Raw genomic sequence first — 22805 nt, forward strand, 5'->3', positions numbered from 1 at the left:
ACTTCTACTTCCTGGGTTCAACTGATTTTCCTGCCTCAGCCTCCCAAGTAGCTGGGATTACAGGCACCTGTCACCACGCCCAGCTACTTTTTATATTTTTAGTAGGGATGGGGTTTCACCATGTTGACCAGGCTTATCTCAAACTCCTGACCTCAGCTAATCCACCTGCCTCAGCCTCTCAAAGTGCTGTGATTATAGGCATGAGCCACGGCCGCCTGGCCTCACCATCTTAAGTGAACAGTTCTAGCGTTAAGTACTTTCACATTGTTATGCAACCAATCCCCAGAACCTTCTTCATCTTGTAAGGTGGAATTCTATATCCTTTAAACAACAATTCCCTAGTCTCCTCTCCCCTCACCTTTCACAACCACACTTCTACTGGCTGTTTTTTGTTTTTTTGAGATGGAGTTTCACTCTTGTCACCCAGGCTGGAGTGCAATGGCGTGATCTCGGCTCACTGCAACCTCTATCTCCCAGTTCAAGTGATTCTCCTGCCTCAGCCTTTCAAATAGCTGGGATTACAGGTGCCTGCCACCACACCCAGCTAGTTTTTATACTTCTAGTAGAGACGGGGTTTCACCACATTGGCCAGGTTGGTCTCGAACTCCTGACCTCAGGTGATCCACCTGTCTCAGCCACCAAAAGTGCTGGGATCACAGGTGTGAGCCACTGTGCCAGTCCTAGTGGCTGAGTTTTTATAAGGGGATTAAATACAGGAGACCTACACACTGCTGCTGACTCAGCCCCATTTAACAGTAAGCCCCTGGAAACTGGAGTCTGTGTTCTGTTCCCCACAGCACCAGGATGGCACCTGACACATAGAAAACACTCAAACATTTAAGTGATAAATGAGTCATTCTTAACTTCTCTGTCTCTTAGCAGGGTGATGGGATGCTTTCTTGTACTCATTAAAGTGACTGATGAATAACATAAAAGTTGCCATCGTTACCTGGACTAATACCTTTGCGGGTCAATATGCAACATGAGCTTCTAGATGGGAGAACACTGCCAACTCGAGTACCCAACTAATGAAGAGCAGGAGAGGAACTGACTATCTCAAAAGTACTGATTTTAAAGTACTTTATATTTTTCTCTGTATAAATTTGTTGCAGCAGATTCCTTAGTTTGGTTCAGGCTAACGTTATTAACACAGGAGTCCCTGGGCACTACTTGCCAATAGTGATTTGAGGGGTGGGGTGGACCAGAGGTAGATGGGTAAAAAAGTAAATAATTGACACAGCTGTACACAAGGTAGTTAAATGACTGGGCATATTTGAGAGTTGTTGCTACACTAGTTGGTAAAGTCGGAGGGAATACAATCTTGAATTCATAAAGCCCTAACAGAAAGGCTTTCAAATCTGTGACTTCATTTATTTCCATAACTCTAACCCTAATCCTTTAATACAGGTCTTGCTTGCTCCATTTTGTAGGCGAGAAAACAAAGGGACCAAGAGACTAAGTAATGTGCCCATGATCACAGTTAGTCAATGTATAGCAGGATTCAGATGCTTGGCTGGGTGTGGTGCTTACATGGGTAATCCCAGCATGTTGGGAGGCCAAGGCAGGAGGTTTCAGACTCTTCTAAGTTTACTACTTTGTTTTTGTTCAAGACAGGGCTTTGCTTCGTCACTCAGGCTGGAGTATAGTGGCACAATCATGGCTCACTGCAGACTCAACTTCCTAGGTTCAAGTTATCCTCCTACCTCAGCCTCCCGAGTAGCTAGGGCTACAGATGTGTACCACCATGCCTGGCTTTGTGTGTGTGTGTGTGTGTGTGTGTGTGTGTGGAGACGGGGCCTCACTATGTTGCCCAGACTGGTCTTGAACTCCTAGTCTCAAGTGATCTTCCTATCTCAGCCTCCCAAACTGTTGGGATTAGACGTGTGAGCCACCATGCCCAGGCAATTCAGTGCTTTTTATAGCACTATTGCTGTATCTGAAAAGCACGGTGATGTAAACTGCCACAAATCCAAAGTTAAAGTAGGCTGTAAATTATAAGTATATAAAAATTTTGAGATTCTGAACCAGTTTGGGCTAGAACAGCCCTCATTTTCTCCATATAATATCGTCCAATCCTTCCTACCCCTCTCGGTTTCTGCCTCTACCCTTCATTCCATCTCTAGGTATCCCTCCAGAAAGAGAGGGGAGAATGAAGGTAAAGGTACCATAGTATGACATTTGAGGGCTGTTTCTGAAGCATTAGCCACTACTACTAATGATAAAAGCAGTGGCCAGATTGAGACCCTATTGTGTGGCAGGCTCTATGCTTAGAACCTCATATGAGGTTAATATTCTCACCAACCCTTTGGGTAAACAATGTTGTCCCCACTTTACAGATGAAAAAACTGAGGTTAAGAGAAGCAACTTGCTGGTGGAGCGTGGTGGCTCACACCTGCAATTCCAGCACTTTGCAAGGCCAAGACAGGTGGATCAACTGGAGGTCAAGAGTTCGAGACCATCTTGGCCAACATGCTGAAACCCTGTCTCTACTAAAAAATACAAAAGTTAGCTGGGTGCGGTGGTGGGTGCCTGTAATCCTAGCTACTCAGGAGGCTAAAGCATTTAATAATCACACATTTAGTAAGTGGGGAAGTGGAGATTGAACCCCACACTCTCTAAAACATTAATCTCTGTTAACATGTATGACTTAAATAAGCATAAAAACACTATGAGAAATTTACCACACTTAGACCTGAGGATGAAGTTGATAAAATTTATAAAAATCAAAATATACTTTTTAGCATTTTTACTGCATCTATCCATATACAAACAATTAAAGTAACTTTTTCCATTTTTGAGTTAATTTTTAAATCATCCCTTTCTACATATTAAATTATATCAGGCAGGAACCCTAATTCTGGTAGCCATCATTTCTGTGAGGGAAAGAGTGAAATGTAATTTCTTTCAAAATGGACTCAGTGTGGATCTTTGACATCTTTCAGATAGGACTTCTTTCCACTGTACTTTGGGAATGACATATTTGCTACAAAGCTTTACATTTCCTCCCCCCGCCATGACCTATTTTATCATCTGGTTTCCAAAAGTGAACGTTACATTTCAGTGAAGTCTGATGTGGTCTGTGGTCTCTAAAACACTCAACTTCTAGTTACTCTCTCCCTTTTCTTTTTGAGATGGAGTCTTGCTCTGTCACCCAGGCTGGAGTGCAGTGGCATGATCTCAGCTCACTGCAACCTCCGCCTCCCGGGTTTAAGTGATTCCCCTGCCTCAGCCTCCTGAGTAGCTGCGACTACAGGTACCCACCACCACGCCCAGCTAATTTTTTTGTATTTCAGTAGAGACAGGGTTTCACCATATTGGCCAGGATGGTCTTGATCTCCTGATCTCATGATCAGTCCCCCTTGGCCTTCAATAGTGCTGGGATTACAGGCATGAACCACTGCACCCAGCCTCTAGTTACCCTTTGAATTCACCTTCAGAAACTGTGTCTGAAATGAAAAGCTAAAAAGAACTGCTGCCCAGCTATGGCAGACACTGCAGCAGGCTGACTCAGCCCCAGCCTCTACCGCCCCCTTCTCTGTCTCTCTTGCCACTAGGGTGGCCCAGTGATCATTTCTGGCCAATGAGATTAGTCAGAAATTTGCTGAGTATGGTCTTCTGGGAAACATTTGCTCACCTGATATAATGGGACATGTGGCTGGCATTACCCTTTTCTCTATTTCTTCTAAATGTCTTTAATGATGACTCCATGATCCGAGGTGCAGCAGCCTTTTTGCAATCACTAAACATGAAGACAAAAGCCAGCATGCAAAGGATGATAGAGCAGAAAGAGTGAAAGAACCCTGGTCCTCGACAGCACTGCTGAGTACTTAAACCCACACAAACAACCATCTACACCTAAACTCCTGGTTCTACAAGCAAATAAACCCCATTTTGGTCCAGCCACTAGAGCCAGGTTTTCTATTACTTGCAGCTGAATACATTCCTTACCAATAGGCCAGCTATTACCGTTTCTGGTCATCACTCTTCCTCTTCCCCAAATCCCACCATCTCCTTACATGTTGAGGGAGCTGGTACAGACTTATGTACCTAAAAGTATTTATGAATGAAAATTTCATACTTACACAATTCAGAAAACTGCTGTGAACTGTTCCTTCCTTCTTGGTTTTCCTAAGAATTTCCTGAGTCATGCTACCATGAGAAACCTATTTCCTGCTTTCTTGGCAGTGTCTGAAGTTAGGCCTTAGAGTTCTTATGATATACTCTATTGCTTTTAAGGACTTAGTGGGTCACAGTCACATTCTCATTCTGCAGTGTTGAAACACACATACAGACAACAATGAAATATCCCCAGAGCACTCAATTTTATTCAAACTGACTGAACATTTAATTTGTTCCTCATAAAGTTCTTATGCTCTTCAGTGATAGAGGTTTTATCTTTAGAATACATGTGAGAAGACTGGGCGTGGTGGCTCAGGCTTGTAATCCTAGCACTTTGGGAGGCCGAGGTGGGCAGATCACATGAGATCAGGAGTTCGAGATGAACCTGGCCAATGTAGTGAAACCCCATCTCTACTAAAAATACAAAAACAACAAAAAATTAGCCAGGCGTGGTGGTGCACACCTATAATCCTAGCTACTTGAGAGGCTGAGGTGGGAGGATTGCTTGAACCTGGGAGGCAGAGGTTGCTGTGAGCCGAGATTGCACCACTGCACACTCCAGCCTGGGCAACAGAACAAGACTTCATCTCAAAAAATAAAACAAACATGTGAGAGCAACAGTTTATTTGATTACCTTTTCTAGTTTACTTAACATTTTTCACAGAAAATGAGATGCTACATTGATTATTTTATTCAGCAGAGCTCACAGATCCAGGCTCTTTGGGAGCTGGATCACCTGTAATTAACCAAGCTGATGACGAGAACCTAGGGGATAATTTTATCATGCTATATTAGACAACTGCCACTGCCAACACCTGGAATTTAAGTTGCTTTAATTTACCAAAACAACAGCCTTACAGTCTCTGGATATGTTTCTTCAAAAACACATACATGGTTTAACAAAACAAGCAAAAGTGTATGCACTTCCACATGCTGGTAATGACCAGAGTATCTGGAGATTGTGGAAATGCAGAGTATTAACCATGCGGGGAATTTAATGTAGGAGATACAAGATTAGGAATGGAAGAACTATGAATGAATAAATGAGTGAAGCATATTTGTGTTTAACAGGTTCTGACCCTCAATTTTAGCTTCCTTTGGATTGAATGTGGGTATATGTGTGTGTGTCCAAGTACACATCAACTCACCTGAATTCCTTGTTCCAGCTTTATTCAATTCCCATTAACAGCGGCTCTGCTTGGGCACTTAAACACGCTGAATCTTGGATGCCTAATTTATTAGTATAATGTGAGGATAATAATTTACCACAGGGTTTTTGTGAGGATTCAAAAGGTGATATGCATATGAATAGAAGTGAAAATTCTTAGAATCTGCACTGTGCTATTATGATTCCTATCTCCCAGTCAAACACAGGAAAAATTCTGCCTGAAAATCACATGCAGTTTCTCCCTTTTATAAATATATTCTCAGCATTGTTTACTGTATTATCAGGAATACCTGCCTTACAAAGGATGATGGTTGCTGAATACGCTGGAGATTAAAGGACTTGGGAAAAAGAGAAACAAGGCTTTGCCAGCCTCCTTCAGGACCCAAGGAGAGCTCCAAGGACATGTGTGGTAAAAACGCTGTAAGTGAATTCTTTTCTAGTTTTAATAAGTGGAGCAGGAAACAGGCTCTCCTGAAGAGGTGGAGAGTAACAGTACATATCAGAAATTGAGGTGAAACAGGCGGTCAAACCATGGTCTCTGTATTATGCAGGGAAGTTGCATTTAAAGAGATGCTGAGATTCAACTTGGAGGTATGCCATTGACTGTAGTCAAATAAAATAGTCAAGACCATTTTCTTCGGTGAAAAAATTCTTAAAGACAAAACTCCAAATTTCACAAAGTTTTTCCTGTTTACATCTCAGATGGGTGGCTGCCCTTACAACAAACATTTTCAAGCTACTCTAGTAGGAATGTGGATGCTTTTTATGAATCTCAATTCAATTAGGCACAAAGGAATATTCTTTCCATCTCCCTGTTATTTTGAAATATTTGACCAACCAAATTGGATTTTAAAAAAGAAAACTATTATAGTATACATATCCTTTCTTTCCGCTCTTGCTAGAAGAACTCTTCATGATCTGAGATAGAAACCATGATTCCTGGTAATATTAGATGCAAGCTAGATAACTGGCAGGGTCCTTGGTTTTCTGGCTAGTAACTGCAAATTTTATAAATGGAAACCAGGATGCAGGTGCAACTCTCAATGGTCGCTATGCCATTGAAGATGGATAGTCATGATACAGATCTGATAATTAACAAGTAATGTCTATTGTATTATTGAAATGTTTTGCTTTTGACCTTTTGCTTTTAGGAGATAATGCATTGAATTGTTTAGAAGAGGCCATTTTTAAGCTGGAATCACTAATGCCAATATATATCTATATATAAAATTATATATAAATCTTCCTATCATTTGATCAGTAATTCCAATTTGGGATCTATTCTAAAGAATTAATGCAGAAGAAAGATCTTTATGTCTAAAGATGTGATTTAAAAGGTTATTTATGACCAAAAAGAACAGTAAATTATGGCTCAAATTATTACAAATACTTATAGATTTATGAATAAAATTTATAAAATATTTTAAATACATGGTAGTTATAAATAAAAAATTTGCAAATATATGGACTCCATATTTGCAAATTCACCTACTTGCTAAATTAAAAGCAAGATGTAAATATGTATGGATAGTATGATCAAAATAATGTCATATGAGCCTAGAAAAAAACTAGAATGGAACACAATAAAAATATTAACAATGATTATCTTCGATTTCAATAAATTCTATAAATTTATCAGTTTTTAATAGCAAAAAAGATCTTTAGTGAAAATAAAGTGAAATTAGCTTATACCCCCGGGGCATGCTGAAACTGCACAGCAGCTAAAGTTTAACAAGGATATGTACGTCTAGAACTTAAAATCCAGGCTGGGTGCAATGGCTCATGCCTATAATCCCAGCACATTGGGAGGCTGAGGCTGGTGGATCATTTGAGGCCAGAAGTTTGAGATCAGACTGGCAACATGGTGAAACCCTGTCTCTACTAAAAATACAAAAATTAGCCAAGTGTGGTGGTGAGCACCTGTAGTCCCAGCTACTAGGAAGGCTGAGGGAGGAGAATTGCTTGAAACTGGGAGGAGGAGGTTGCAGTGAGCCGAGATCACACCTCTGTACTCCAGCCTGGACAACAGAGCAAGACTCCATCTCAAATTAAAAAAAAAAAAGAACTTAAAATCCATTGCGGTTTGTCCAAAAAGTGAAACTCCTGGCAATGAATTGTTGGAGACTAACTGCCAAACAGTGTTCTCATCGTCTCAATAGGTCATTGCACCCATTAAAAATTTTTTTTGTTACACATTTGCCAAGGAACTAGGTAGAGTGAATTCACTGCCTGTTTTTTCCTTAGCATTTACTAAGGTATTTAAATATAATCTGTAAGATTCTTTTGGATCAATATTCTCTGCTTAGCTCAATTCTGAACAAACATAAGATTCACTCATCTTCACGCCAGAATGTCACTTTGGGCAAAGTAATAACTAATTCACTTATGTACTACTATACCTCTAGCCATAGTTACATTATGTATATAAGCTCATAGAGTCTGCAATCAAATTATAATGTATTCACAGGCTACAGATGTGAATGCACCTTTGTTCGTTTTTCCCCTTCCAGTAGAAATTGCCCAAAAAATATGCTTCCAATGATTAAAAATGAGGGGTTGAGGGGTGTGTGTGTGTGCATTCTTTGTACGTGTGCATTTATATTGGCTTGGCTTACACAAAGACTCCCTTATTTTGAGTCTAACTGCTTCTTCCTTCTTCCCACACTTTATAAACCACCAGGATAGACTGCAGGTTTCTAAGCTTCTTAGAGTGGGGGCAGCCTTTCTCATGGGACAGATTTCTATCTGGCACCCAGCACATCATTTACAAAAAGCAGGCACTGGATGTGAGTGACAAGATTATAATTTTTCACTTCCAATGATAGTGAGGATCCAAGTAACCCTGTGTCATTTACTGAGCTAAAAGATGGGTGCATTCTGCAGAGCCAGGGACAGTGACTACTTGCCAAGCAGAAACTGGCAGAGAGATGACAGGTGCGGTTGTGGGGAAGGTGTGGATGGGATGGTGCCTTTGAGGGTGGCTCCATGTGAAGTAAGGGCCACATGAAATGCTCTGCAGCTGGTGGGAAGGCTGCACAGAGAAATGGGAGGAGAAGCCTCCCACAAAACCTTTCTGCCACTCCTATGAAAACTTAATGGACTCTACACTTCTCACTAACATCTTGTAGGTGGGTTCAGGGCAAAAACAGGCTCATCATGGGATTGTCAAAACAAGGCTAGCTTACATGTTTGTTAAATTGCATCACGAGCCAGCCAAGAATTATTTCCTAAATACCTGCTCTGTGCCCTGAATGACATTACATGCTTTGAGGCATATAAAGGAAGCATCACCCACACTTGGGTTGTGCCCTGGAAATCCCTGGTAGTTCACTAATGCTTGTTGCTGAAGCCTTGACCATTTCCAAATACGGCCAATCCTCATTATTTGTGGATACCATATTTGCAAATTCACCTACTTGCTAAAATGTAATTGCCTCCCCTAATCAAATCATTTGCAGACATGCACAGAGCTGCAAATATTTGAGTCGTTGGATGCGCAGGGTTCCACTGAGGTGAACAAGGCACCACTCTGCCCTTCTAGTTTCAGCTCTCACACTATAAACTAGCCTCCCTCTTACAATCTGTGTGGTGCCAATTTTTGTGCTTTCTGATGGTGACTCAGGTGTTTAAAATGGCCCCAAACTTTGCTAAAGTGCTGACTAGTCATTCCTTATGAGCAATAAGGCTGTGCTATGCCTCATCGAAAATACGTGTGTTAGATAAGCTTCATTCTGGCATGAGCTGCAGTGCTTGCTGTTGGCCATGAGTTCAGTGTTAATGAATCATAATGCATATTAAATAATGTGTCTTTAGGCCATGTGCAGTGGCTCACTCCTGTAATCCCAGCACTTTGGGAGGCTGAGGCAGGCAGATCACCTGAGGTCAGGAGTTCGAGACCGGCCTGACCAACAAGGAGAAACCCCATCTCTATTAAAAATACAAAAGTTAGCCAGGCATGGTGGTGCATGCCTATAGTCCCAGCTACTCTGGAGGCTGAGGCAGGAGAATTGCTTGAACCTAGAAGGTGGACGTTGCAGTGAGCTGAGATTGTGCCATTGCACTCCAGCCTGGACAACAAGAGTGAAACTCCATCTCAAAAAAAGAAAAAAAATAATAATGTGTCTTTAAACAGAATCACACATAAAATTATGTATTGATCAGTTGATAAAAATGTTGTGATTGGAGGTTTGCTGGAACCTAACTGTAGGGCCCCTAGGAGCAGTAGTTCAATATTTGCTAATTCAGTGCTTGTGGTGACTTCATAGAACAAAACTTCTGTGAATAATGAGAATGTATTATCCTTGTACCTTCCTCTGCTACTGTTTAACTGAAGAACAAGGTAGACTAGGATTAACCTTTTAAAAAGCTCAATTGTGGACCAAACACTGTGCTAAGCTTTTAAAATACATTAAGTCACGTAACTCTCACAACTGCCTTGTGAGGTCGGTAGTATCTTCATTTTCCAGATGAGAAAACTGATGCTTAGAGAGGTTAAGTATATTAACCAAGGCTGCAAAAGCTCCATACCCATTTCCTGGGAAATGACTGGGGGAGAGGTGATAAAAAGAAATGGAATGCTGCTGTCAGTCTCAGAGTTTTCGTGACAATAGAGAGTAAGTAGAAGGGGTGATTTGAGAAGAAGATAATCAGAAAGGCCTCAGCCAAGTGACAAGAGATAACTGAGCTGCTTCTCCTTATCAGAGATTCCAGATAGACGACAGAGGTGAGCTTCCATCAGTGTGAAAGTTCCCTTTCCAACAGGGCACATAATAAATCCACTCTTAATTATGCATTTATTTATTCAACAAGGATGTATTGAGTACCTACCATATCCCAAGGATGGTTCAGACATTGGAGATTCAGTAGTGAACAAATAGATAAAATGCACTGGGCTCATGGAACGTATGTTCCAGTGAAATAATTGAAAGATTAGATCATGTGGCTTTAGGTGAATACTTTTCTGAATGTATTGGGATACCATTTAAAAAATACCAACAATACTGACATGTTTCCATTCTCTCTTATTCAAATAAAAGCTCTGAAATAGCCAAGAAGATAAGAAGTAGCCAAACCATTTATGCTGTCTGCGCTGTATTGGGTCTATCATGTTTTCTAGGTAGGGCTTACACTTCCTATGGCACACTAGATCTTCTCAAAAGTCCCCTGTTGTGAAACACTAGATGCTAGATAAAATGAGCAAAAACTGGCCTATTATTAATTATCCCAAGGTAATGAAGCCTCCCAAAAAGTGACTTGACATCTTTTCAGAACAATAGTTCTGAACTGGGACTGGACATTAAGTCATCTGGAAAGTTTTAAAAAGTTCTGCTGCCCAGGTCACATCCAAACAAATTAAATCAGAATCCTGGAGTGGAACTTAGGCATCAGCATTCTGTAAAGTTCCCCAGGTGATTCTGATGCACAGCCAAGGTGGAGAACCACTGCTTTAGAAGGTGATAGAGTGCACAGGATATGGAGAGCCAGTAGTCGCAATGTTTTGCCAATTTCACTCAATATTGCTGGCACTGGTGGGTCTGAAAAGTTATCCAACTTCTTAAACCTCCTCTCCATACCTTCATTTCTTTGCTAATTACTCCACACTGGAAGGTGGACATTATCACTTCTTAGACAGTGGCAATGAACCAACCTAAGTGGGTACCTTTCTGAGTCTAAATACATCTGTTTATAGTTGAATGTTTTGATTTTTAAAATGATTTTTAAAAAATGAGTTTCTGCTAAGTTGAGGCTACATGTATAAGCCAAAGAAGAGACACATGAATTGCAGCCAAAGACTATTATTATTTCCAACAATAAGACTTTAAAAGCCAAAGATAATACTCAATGTGTACCTAAAGGGCACGAATTATGCTCTTTTTCTGTCAAACTCTGATTTTGGTTCACATTTATCTCTGGAGCCAGTACTTCAATTTCCCCCACCCATGAACCATCCAACAAAAATTACTGAATATTTCCTATGTATAAAATACTGGTAGAATATCCAGGGAAAGGAGAGTCTAGTGATTACTAAATGTGAGTGACCTCTGAATCCAAAATGATTGTATATCTAAAAGCTACTGTTAAAAAATAATGTGAGTGACAATGAGCTTGAAGATGGAAATATTCTACGCTGCAAAGCAAAGCATGGTCTCTGGCCAGCATCCTGGGTAGTTCCCTTTAGACTGTCTGCATTTGGCCTCTGGGATCTCTCAAGAGATGGGCAGAACTCCCTGTTCTAGAATCCTTGCGGAGCAAATTGGAAGTTCCTAGGAATTTTCTTTTTAAGAACACTGTCCTATTACTGTGTTTGCATAGGTCTGAACATAGGTTTCAAATCAAATCTGGAACACATGAGGCAGTATTGTGTTTAGGCGGGTCAAAATAAGATACCAGCAAGGCATTTATCTATTAATTCATACTTGGTTCTATAATGCTAATAACGATAAAAATGGAAATGAAACAGCATTTAGTGAAACCCCACTGTATACCAGGTTCCAATGTTTTTCATGTATTACCTTACTTAACTTCCCCAAACTCTAAGTATAATAACATTGTTGTTATACCTGTCTTGCAGGTAAAAAAAAAAAAAAAATCATGAAGGAGGTTAGGGTCACACAAATAGTTAAGTGGCAGAGTGAGGATTTGACCCAGGTGGTGTGACTCCAAAGTTCATCTCCTTAACCACTCTGCTATATTTCCTCTTGTATACCAGCCAATCTTGGCTTTTGGGTGACCCGGCACAAAGAGTTGAAAGAACTGGTAGGGACAGCCCTGGGGTAAGCACTGGAGACTGTTCGAGCCCACAGTCACATGGGGTTGTAGCTATCTCTCCTACACCTTGGGCTTGCCCTAAAAAGGGTGATAGGTTTGGGGCTGATATATGGGGTAGATTATGAGCCTAAGACATGTGAAAAACTTCATCCCAAGGGAGTGTCAAGAAAAAAAGGCTGACCTTGGATGTCATGGACTGAGCTGGCTGACTTTCAGGGGTGGCATGTCAAGTTTTTGCTTATTTGCTCTCTCATGGCGAATGTCAGGTATGGCTCCTAAGTCCAGGTATGGAGTTAGGAGTAGTGGATCGAGCAGGACTCAACCATTTATAAAGTTACTGGCCAAGCTCTGTAACTAAGAAAGCGTTGAGGGGTGGGTGGAGAAAGAAAATCCCATTTCTTTGAGTTCAGTCAGACAAGAAAAAGGGGCAGCACGTAGTAACAGGCCAGGCCGAATGAGTGTAAAGAAAGAGGCCTCAGATGAGGGGACATCGGGAGGTGGGAAAGATGGATGAACTGCTCACTTTGCCACATTGCAACTGGGTCCAGAACAGGCCTGCCCTGCCCTGCCATTTATTTTCTAGTGAACCAAAGGCCCAGCGGTGCAGAAAGAGCCAAGTAAGTCAGATCAACTTTTCCGTCCTGCTCCGAGGCTCTGATCTGAGACGGAACAGAGACAGGGCTCTGGCTCCAAAGTCCTGGCCTATCAAATATCTGGCAGCATCTTGATCTCTGCCCCAGCCTGCCCTCTCCCACTGAGCTGAGCATTTCTACTAAGCAGCCTTGCTGCATGGGTCTCTCATCTCCCCTTCTCTCTCAGAGAGCATTTCTGCACAAGCATTTCATTCCCCATCAAACGCTCTATGGCTTCCTGGGGGGGGGGTCCTTTGGAAGCCAGGGGTGCAGTGTAATTACTGTATCTGCTATTGAAATTCACTTTTGGATTTCTGTTCCCTGAGCAGAAAGTTCTGAAAGCTCCCATGGAGAAGGAGCAGGCTTTGAATCCTGCAAGTCTGGGCTACCCTAAAAAATTCCTGAAGGCTCATTTCTGTGTGGTCTCTTTCAAAACCTTCTGCATGTTCCAGGAGATCTATTTCTTGATAATTTTTTCTCCCTTGCTTGGGGTCAGGCCAGAAGAGAGCAGAACAGATGTCAGATCTAAAGCTTTCCCAATTCAACCACTTGACCACTGGCCCACTAATCTGTGGTAATGTAAATGAAATTTCCTTTGAGCATTTCTTATTCAGAGAAAAAGACAAACCTCTGTAGAAGCTGGAGACTTCCAGAAAAACAACATGAAAGAACAGGATGATTGGAGTCAGCTGCCCTTCTGCCTGTAAGAATATGAAAGCCCTCTTTTTTTTTTTTCTCCTTCTCCCTCAGAAAGTCTAAATGGATTATGCTTAAGTTCTCAAACCCCTGTATGAATTTTCCTTCTGCAAGTTGTCACCTGGCTGACAAAAATATGCTCGTTTCCAAAAAAAAAAAAAAAAGGAAAAAAAGAAAAAGAAAAAATGCAAATTCCTTCCAGAGAGTAGCCCTAGGTCATAGTTTGGATGTGGACTAAATATTACTCAAACTGGGAAAATTGATGGTGGGGCAGTGCTCGGGTCAGGGGTCAAGGTCAACACTCAGGGTTAAACCTCAGGTGAAAGCGAATACTTGAGCATGTCTGACAGTTATCTTAGTGATTCTTTTCCTCTACCCTACTCAGTTACTAGAAAGGCCTGGAAAATGGTCAAACAGCACATGCAAACATTATGCTCCAAGAGATCTTTCTTGGACCATTATTCATGCCAGCAGCCTCAAGCACACTGGCTGATCTTTCAAGAGCCTCTTGATTGCAACTGAAGGATTGGGCTCTAAGATTTCTCTTTTTTTGAGACAGGGTCTCCTTCTGCCATCCAGGCTGGAGTGCAGTGGCACAATCATAGCTCACTGCAGTCTTGACCTTCTGAGGTGAAGGTGATCCTCACACCTCAGCCTCTCAAGTAGCTAGGAATACAGGTACACCACCAAGCCCAGCTAATTTTTTAATTCTTTTTTTTGGTAGAGATGGAGTCTCACATTGTGTTGCCACGGTTGGTCTTGAACTCCTGGCCTCAAGTAATCCTCTGCATCAGCCTCCCAAAGCACTGGGATTACAGGCATGAGCCACCTTCCCTGCCAGGCCCTAAGATTTCTTTTTTTTGAGGCAGGGTCTCACTCTGTCATCTAGGCTGGAGTACAGTGGCACCATCATAGCTTCCTGTAGCCTTGGTGTCTGTGCTTGAGCAACCCTCTCACCTCAGCTTCCCGAGTAGCTCGGACTACAGGTGCTTCCCATCATACCTGGCTAATTACAAATTTTATTTTTATTTTTAGAGATGAGGTCTCGCTATGTTGCCCAGGCTGGTTGTTAGATATAGTGAACTCCAAGTTTCTCTTCAAAGAATCAGAGTGTCAGTATGTTCAGCTCTCTTGTTCTTTAATTCTCCATATTAAAGTTTAACTTCCTGGTTCTCTTCACCCCTTGCCTCTAGTTTTGGTCAAAAACTTTCCCACCAGTTCTAATCATTCACATCTGTTCCCCTGGTCACTTGCTCTGACCTAAGTCACCCCTAGTCACCTGCTCTGACCTGTTCCATAACCATCCTTCCTGCCAAACTACCCACCCCATCACTCTGTCTCATACCCCTGCTCTTTTTAAAATAGCCAATCAGAATTAGCTTAGACTGTGTGGTCCAACCCTAGTCAATAGGGGAATGACACAGCAGTAGAGGCTACCTGTGTCAGGAATAAGAATCTTTTCCCCTCCCTTGTCTAGGTGTGTGCTTGCCATTGTCCATCTGTGAGATACACCCTACTATAGAAGTAAATTGCCTTGCTGAGAAAATTTATATTCGAGTGCTACTTTCTTTGTGGCACTGAAAATTTACATATAACACTGGTCTTGAACTCCTGAGCTCAAGTGATCCTCCCATGTTGGCCTCCCAAAGTACTGGGATTACAAACAAAAGCCACTGTGCCTGACCAGGCATGAAGATTTCTAATCTGGCCATGGAAGGACTAATGTTAGCCACCTCAGAGACATTCATTCATTTTAAGAAATACCATCTTTCATTGAATGACATTTTTTTTTTTTACAAGGCACACCATATGTACCATAAAAAGCCATCTCAACTCTGACATAAACTTTGTTATCATGATGTTTATTTTATGCTAATCAAAGAGCTCTTTTAAATCTATTTAGACCCAAATATATCATAGATCCTCCTTGCTCCTTCATGAAAAACAAAATATAAGCAAAATAAATTCAGGAAAGTCTTCCTAAAACTTTTTCACACGTAAGAGTTTGACTTTTCTGAATCTCTTTGGCTAGAAACTTCTTATTTTGAAATAATTCCGAGTTTATAAAAAAGAAAGATAGCATAGAGTGTCGATGCTGCTGGCCTATGCACCACACTTTGAACAGCAAGGCTGGAGTAGAAAACCTAGATTAAGTACCAGAATTGCTATTTACCAGCTGTGTGATGTCTGACCTGCAGTGTCTTTATTTGGGATTTGGGATAATAATTCCCCTTATCTTCCAGGGTTGTTGTGAGTAGCAAATGAGGAAAATCCGCAGAAGCCCTTAGCAAATGTGAAGTACTTCACAAGTTGTCATTATCACTCACTACAAAGCATGATGCAGATGCAGTCCTTGCCCCCAAGGCATTTACAGTCTGGTTAATAATTCTTTACAGTTCTCTGGTGCTGCACAGTCCACATAATTTACACAGTGCTTTCAGATGTTATGTAATTTGACCTTCTCAATAATCCTGTGAAGGTAGGAAATTGTACCTTCATTTATGATACACATTCTCCTGAAGCTTTGAGGGGGTTGTTTTTTCACAGTGGCCGAGCCTACTTTGAATCTATTGGGTTGGTCTTGGCCTTGACAGTGCTCTTTACTGTGGGAACTTCATACTGTGTGAATGGGGCTTTGTCAACACAGGGTTCCTAGGTCTGTTTCACCTGAAATGAACCTTTCTTATTTTCAGACACAAAGCTTCTCTGCAATTCTGGTCTCCTTTTGAGACCAGCAGCCCCTCCCTGGAGTCCCTGGAGTGCTCTTCTCCCTGGTAACCCTTTCCCTGGTAGGGACATTGACTGGGGGTTGGAGGTGAGGCTTATTGTTAGCTCCTGCTGTTTCTAATTAACCTTGCCCTGCTATCCTCTGTAAAACAGTAAAGGCAATTCAACACATTAGCTTTCTCAAAAGGGCCATATCATTTTGTCATTAATCCATCTTGAGATAAAATAGAACTATTTAACACGTCAATTTTAAGTAAAAAACAAAACAAAACAAACATTTTTTCCCCTCATTATCACTCTGGCTTTTTTCTTCTGATCTCATTTTCTCTCAGAGGCTTGGTGGAGGGGAGGGTCTGGATTGACCTGGAAAAGCCATAAGCAGGAGTCTGGGGGAAGGTTCCCTTGGACATTTCTAGTCCTCCACTGCTACCTGACCCATAAAAGACTCACTGGGAAATCTCTGAAATTGCCTGAAATAAGTGGGCTTATTAATTCTCATACACCCAAGTCTCCTTCCATTTCAAAACTTTCTAATTGTGCCAGTCCTAAATTTCAAAAAAAGGTTACACTCATATTCCCTGGCTTAAAAGTTCTTTTGACGATAATTCAGGGTTCCCCAGCTGCTAAAAACAAGATGTTATTTGTCTAACAATGAAAAACACAGATGAGGTCAGATCTTTTGTGGGGTAGGGGTGGCTTGAGGTAAAGGAAGCATCATAATCTCATCCACTGCGGGGAGGAATTTTGAATCAGGGAAGCCGGCTGGCCTTGGACTCCATCCAAGGGTGTTCTGTCACTGAACTATCCAAGAGAGCCTTATAAGGCGGTTTCTTCTAGAAGGCCGGTCTACTGTGGACCCCGAGGGCAGGCTCTAGGGACAGGATGGAAATCGTATTTTAGGATGTTAATAAATGCCTGCTCAGCTTAATCATTCCACCTCAGAGCTGTGTAGTTTGAAAGATTTAAAAATTATAAAATCTTCCCCCAGACGTGGCCCCTCCCCCTCAAGTTATTTCTCAGCTCTCCTAAAAAGTCTCTTGACTTCTGCCTGAACATGGTATCCTATTCAACAGTTTTTACTGGAAAGTTCTTCCTGATGTATCCTCTAAATGTGCCTTGTGGCTATTTAATTCCAGGCCTTTAATGCCATCCTCCTGAAGAAATGTATTAAGAGAAAAATTTGACAGGCACCTTCCATTTAATAACTAACTCCCAAACGATGAAGAAACATTAACTTGTTCTTCAGATTACTTTCCTCTGAAAGAATCCTAAGTCCTGTAAGACCACTTTCTGCCCTTCAGTTTTCAAATCTTTCTTAAAATGCAGTGATTGAAACTGGACAAAGTGATAATAAAGAACCAGCAATTCACCCAACATTCTTGAAATTTCTGTGCCAAGAAGGACAGCTGAGGCCAGAAAATTTTTTAAAGCATTTCTATTGGACTGGAGCAGACTCTTAGGGGATGTGACTTTTCCTGTTTCTGATCTGAAAGCAGAGATAAAGAGTGATAGGGACTTGAGGGGGAAGAGACTCCTGAAATAAGCAAGTGGTGGTAATTTGGAGGCAGGACCGGCTAATAAAGCGAGTGAGGTGAGGGCAATTTCTGAGCAGTCATTGAGTAACAGAAAGCTCCTTAAGGGCTTTTCACCCCCAAGTGGCAAGCAGCTTGCCACAGCAGGCTGGGAACCCGGAGTCGACAACGCTTCTAAGATGTAAGAGGGAAACAGGTCTTGGGAAGGAGTGTAGACATCTGTTGCTGGGATTACAGTAACAGCTTCCTTACGGGAGTCTCTGACTGCAGTTCTCACCCCCTTCCAATCCATTCTCCCAATAGATGCCAACAAAGCTTTCCTAAAAGCACAAATCCAGCTCCATCACTCAGCGTCTCCTGCTGCTCTGCGGCAGCGTCTCAGCTCCTTACGGGGTCACAGGCCCTCACCTGTCACTGGGCTCTGCCACGTGGCCAGCTGCCTCCGTCTCCCCAGGCAGTCCCACCAAACCACATGCAAGTCCTTCTGCTGGCTACGCTCTGGTCATCTTTCTCTTAAAAATATTTTTAACTGATAAGTGAAAACTGTATATATTTATGGTATACAACATGATGTTCTGATATATGTAGACATTTTGGAATGGCTAAATCAGGCTGTTTAACATATGCATTACCTCACAGTTTTTTTTTTTTTGGTGTGTGGTAACACTTAAAGTCTATCTTATAACTTTTTATTTTTTTGAGACAGGTCTTGCTCTGTCACTCAGCCTAGAGTGCAGTGGTATGATCATGGCTCACTGCAGATTTGACCTTCTGGGCTCCAGTAATCCTCCCGCCTCAGCCTCCCAAATAGCTGGGACTACAGGTGTGCACGACCACACCCAGCTAATTTTTTGATTTTTTATAGAGATGAGGTCTCACTATGTTGGCCAGGCTGGCAATTTTCAGGTATATAATATATTGTTATTAATTATAGTCACCATGAGGGAAAATAGATCTCCTGAGCTTATGTCTCCTTTCTAACCAAAATTGTGTGTCCTCTGACCAGCATCTCCCCAGTCCCATCCCCTGCCCCCAACCCTATCCCTGGTAACTGCTGTTCTATTTTCTATTTCCATGAGTTTGACTTTTTTAGATTCCATATATAAGTGAGATCACGTAGCATTTGTCTTTGCCTGGCTTTTTTTTTTTTTTTTTACTTTATATAATGTCTTTCTGGTCCCCTCGTGTTGTGGCAAATGACAATATTTCCTTCTTTTTAAAGGCTGAATAGTATTCTACTGTATATATACAGTGTTTTCTTCTTATCTCCCATCTAACTACTGCAACCTCTAAGCTAGCTCTCCTCCAGCCAATTCTTTCTTATCCCTATCTCAGTCAGGACATCCTTCTTCCACTAAGTGATTTCTGGCTCTTCCTCCAGAAATCTGGGTCTCCTCCTCAGGCTCTCTGACAGTCCTCATGGTACTACTGTGTTACTTTAATGAAGGACTACACTGACTTGTACTCCCCCCAAGATAAACCAGACAATTAACGACTTCATTTAATTTGAAACCCCTTTGTTTTAACTTTCAATGAAGTTCATAAATTTACTGAAGGATAGTAGCAGAACATGGGCATTTAAGTGATATATTACCAACATAAAAATGAGTCTAATGAGTCTAAAATGAGCTTCTCAAAGAATAGAGGTTTAAAATTCATCAAATAAAATGAGTTCCTGAAAATCAAAATCTATACTGAAGCGTTTTCCATGTACAAAGCAGTTTGTTGCTCTGGATCTAATTCTACTCAGCAAGGGGATGTGGAGATGTTGGAATTTGGGGGGAAAAGTTACCATTCAATGTTGGAGTTCAGGATTGCTGATGATGGACAGGAAGGCAAGTCAATGTCAGATGAATTCCCTGGCCTAGACTTTAGGAAGGCAGAAGACGCCAGAGGAAAAGAGAACAGATGGACAGGAGAGTGACTTTCCTGTATTTCCAAATGGGAAAGTACTTTCTTAAGATGATTCCTTTGTTAACATTTATTTATTTATTTTTTTGAGATGAAGTCTTGCTTTGTTGCCAGGCTGTAGTGCAGTGGCACAATCTTGGCTCATTGCAACCTCCACTTCCTGGGTTGAAGTGATTCTCCTGCCTCAGCCTCCTAAGCAGCTGGGATTACAGGCACCTGCCACCACCCCAGCTAATTTTTGTATTTATAATAGAGACAGGGTTTCATCATGTTGGCCAGGATGGTGTCTCGATCTCTTGACCTCATGATCTGCCCACCTCTGCCTCCCAAAGTGCTAGGGTTACAGGTGTGAGCCACCACGCTTGGCCTCCTTTGTTAATCAACAAATATTTATGAGGTGCCCAACTATTAGCCAGACACTGTGTTGATAAGGAACTATAAAATGAAATCCTTCTTTTACGATGCTTACAGTCTAGTGGGGAAGACAGACATTCAAATAGTCCTTTTGAGACGGTTGGGGAAGGTCTATTCTAGCCACACTTTTTTCCACTCAGGGCCCATGGCCTTGCTGTTCCTTTTGCTAAAATCCTCCCAAGCATTCTTAGCATAGCTCCGCTCATCTTAAAACTGCTCATTCATATCGAGTCTCTATCCGATTTCTCTGTTGTACACCCTTCACAGCATATACACATTGTGTGAAAATGTCTGTTTCCTTGTTTCTGTAGATCTTATTCAAGGCTCCTTACCCTGAGATTAGGAGAGTGCCTAGCCAATTCATAGGTTCATTCATTCATTGATTCATGGATTAGACATGTGTTTAAAGTGCATACTGTGACATGGTAAGCCCCATAAAACTGCATACCTCAACCATACCTCGGCTTTCTGTTGAAACTGCTCTCTGTAACCCCCAATGTGACAGGCAAGCAGTCCAAACCCATGCCATCTTGGCCCCTGCGACTTGTAATAAGTAATTAAGGTCTGTGATTTCTACCCTACCCAGACAATGTGTAAACAAATGCTTACCTTGACTTTTGTGAACCACTTAAGTAACAATCAGAATGTCAAAAGTCCCCTGGCCCTCGGAATGTCTGGAGCCCCTCACCCTCATCTCCCCCCAGGAGGTGATTTACAGAATCCACTAGCCCTCGGAATGTCTGAAGCCCCTCACCCCCACCCCTCACCCTCACTCCCAAGGTGGTTTTATGGGTATAAAATGTCTTGACACCCTCCTTTCGGGGCCACGGGTTGGAGAGACGCAAGTCCTCCATGGCTGCCAGCAATAAAGACCCTGCAATTTGGCATACTTTTGTCTTGGTGTTGACTTTCTATGCTCGGGCCAGTACAACAATACTACATACCAGGCACTTATCTAGGTCCTTGGGTCTATATGAGGGAGAAAAATCTCCCTTCCCACCTGGAGCTTTCATGTTGAATAATGACAAAAATTAATGTTCATTGAACGCTTTCTATGAATAATATTCATGACATTTAATCTTCATGACAACCCTATGAGATAGACATGGTCATAATCCCTATCTTACAAGTGAGAAAAAATGCTGGGCAGAGGTCAAATAACTTGCTCAAGGCTATAGCTGGGAAATGGTCAAGATTCACACTCAGGGAGTCTGGCTTGTGAGCGCCTCATCTTCACTTCTCTGCTATACTGCCTCTTATATACAGATACACAGACATGTACAATAAATATTAGTTGAAACAATGGCTGGATGCATAGCCCTAGAAGAACAAATACATTATATTGGGGTCGGGGAAAGTCAGAATGCTTCACAGAGAAAGTGACAGAGCTGATCCTTGAAGGCTAGGTAAGAGTTTGTTTTTTAAATTCTTTTATCTTTCATGTCAGACAGGTAATGTGCCAATGTCATAACAAGGCATACACCTCAAGGGTGACACACCTCACACGTGTATGAACACTCAATCACATGCTTATGAACTACAAAAGGATCATAGGTAAGAGTTCAAAGGATGTAAAGGAAGTGAAGGAAGGTGATTGTGGTGTGTGTGGAGGTGGGAGACATTGCAGGCAGAAGGCACAGCATCTTCAAAGGCATAGAGACATACATGCTGAAGTGTGAACAGCAGACGCTCACTGTGGCTAGTGCATAATGGAGGTTGGAGAGAAGAGGTCAAAATAATAGAAGGGAGTTATATTGTGAAGGCCCTGTTATACCCTGCTAGGTAGTTTGAACTTGGTCCTACAGATGCTAAGAAGGGAGACCCTTAAGAATGACATTCTGATTCCACAAGTGAAAATGAATTCTGAGGGAGAAGGGATGGTACCTAATATTAGACCAAAGCTGCTGAAATGGGATTGCCAAAGAGCTCAGATTTCAAAGACTGGGAACAAAAGGTATAATCAATAATTGGAATAGAGAAGCACCATGTTCTCTTCCAACTATGAAATTTTCTACCTTACCTTCTCTATCACCTTCTTTTTATTAAATGGAATCTTCAAATTCCCCCTTCTGGTTACCCATGACTTCAGGGACCTCAATACCATTGAATGGCACTAAATTCATAATGACAGTTCCAAGATTTGAAATTATTTGCTGATTATCTTTCAGACATATTTTCAAGTAGATGGCTTTGCCTCCTACCAGAGAGGTATGGAAAACAAGCAGACCAAGATCTCTTCCCAGGTAGGTAAGTGGTGATCTTAGAAAAGATGAAGACTGGGATGAGCTCCAGGACTCCAGGGCAAGTGCTCTGGGAGGTAAGTTTGAACTTGTAAAGATACTTTTTTGTTTTGTTTCATTTTTGAGACAGAGTCTTGCTCTGTCACCCAGGTTGGAAAGCGGTGGTATGACCTTGACTCACCACAACCTCCACCTCCCGGGTTCAAGCGATTCTCCTGCCTCAGCCTCCCAAGTAGCTGGGACTACAGGCACCCACGACCATGCCAGACAAATTTTTGTATTTTCAGTAGAGACGGGGTTTTACCATGTTGGCCAGGCTGGTCTCGAACTCCTGACCTCAGATGATCTGCTCGCCTCAGCCTCCCAAAGTGCTGGGATTGTAGGCGTGAGCCACTGCTCCCGGCCCAGTTACTTTCTTAATCAGCAATACCAGGTCTGTTTCGTGCATCCGTGGTATATAGCACCTACTACAGTGCTGATTCAAGTTAGCTGCTCAGTAAATGCATGTTAAATGGTACCAAAAGTCCAGAAGGCAGATTGAACCACACCATTGTGGCTGAATCCCACCGTACTGCCCCTCTTGGGCTCCCCCAACTCA

General features: G+C 41.9%; 1 protein-coding gene and 1 non-coding gene across 2 annotated transcripts in view; both read right to left on the reverse strand.

Annotated features, from left to right (window-relative positions):
- Positions 1-22805, reverse strand: part of IGFBP7 (insulin like growth factor binding protein 7) — an 86539-nt gene that overhangs the window by 60453 nt on the left and 3281 nt on the right. The gene's annotated exons all lie outside the window — the stretch shown is intronic.
- Positions 21409-21516, reverse strand: LOC116548851. Its single transcript, XR_004267569.1, has one exon. It is a non-coding gene; the product is annotated as a small nucleolar RNA U13 (small nucleolar RNA).

The sequence above is a fragment of the Sapajus apella genome, unplaced genomic scaffold, assembly GCF_009761245.1.
Source record: "Sapajus apella isolate SASKATOON/1434 unplaced genomic scaffold, GSC_monkey_1.0 scaffold5, whole genome shotgun sequence".
NCBI classification, from domain to species: Eukaryota; Metazoa; Chordata; class Mammalia; order Primates; family Cebidae; genus Sapajus; species Sapajus apella.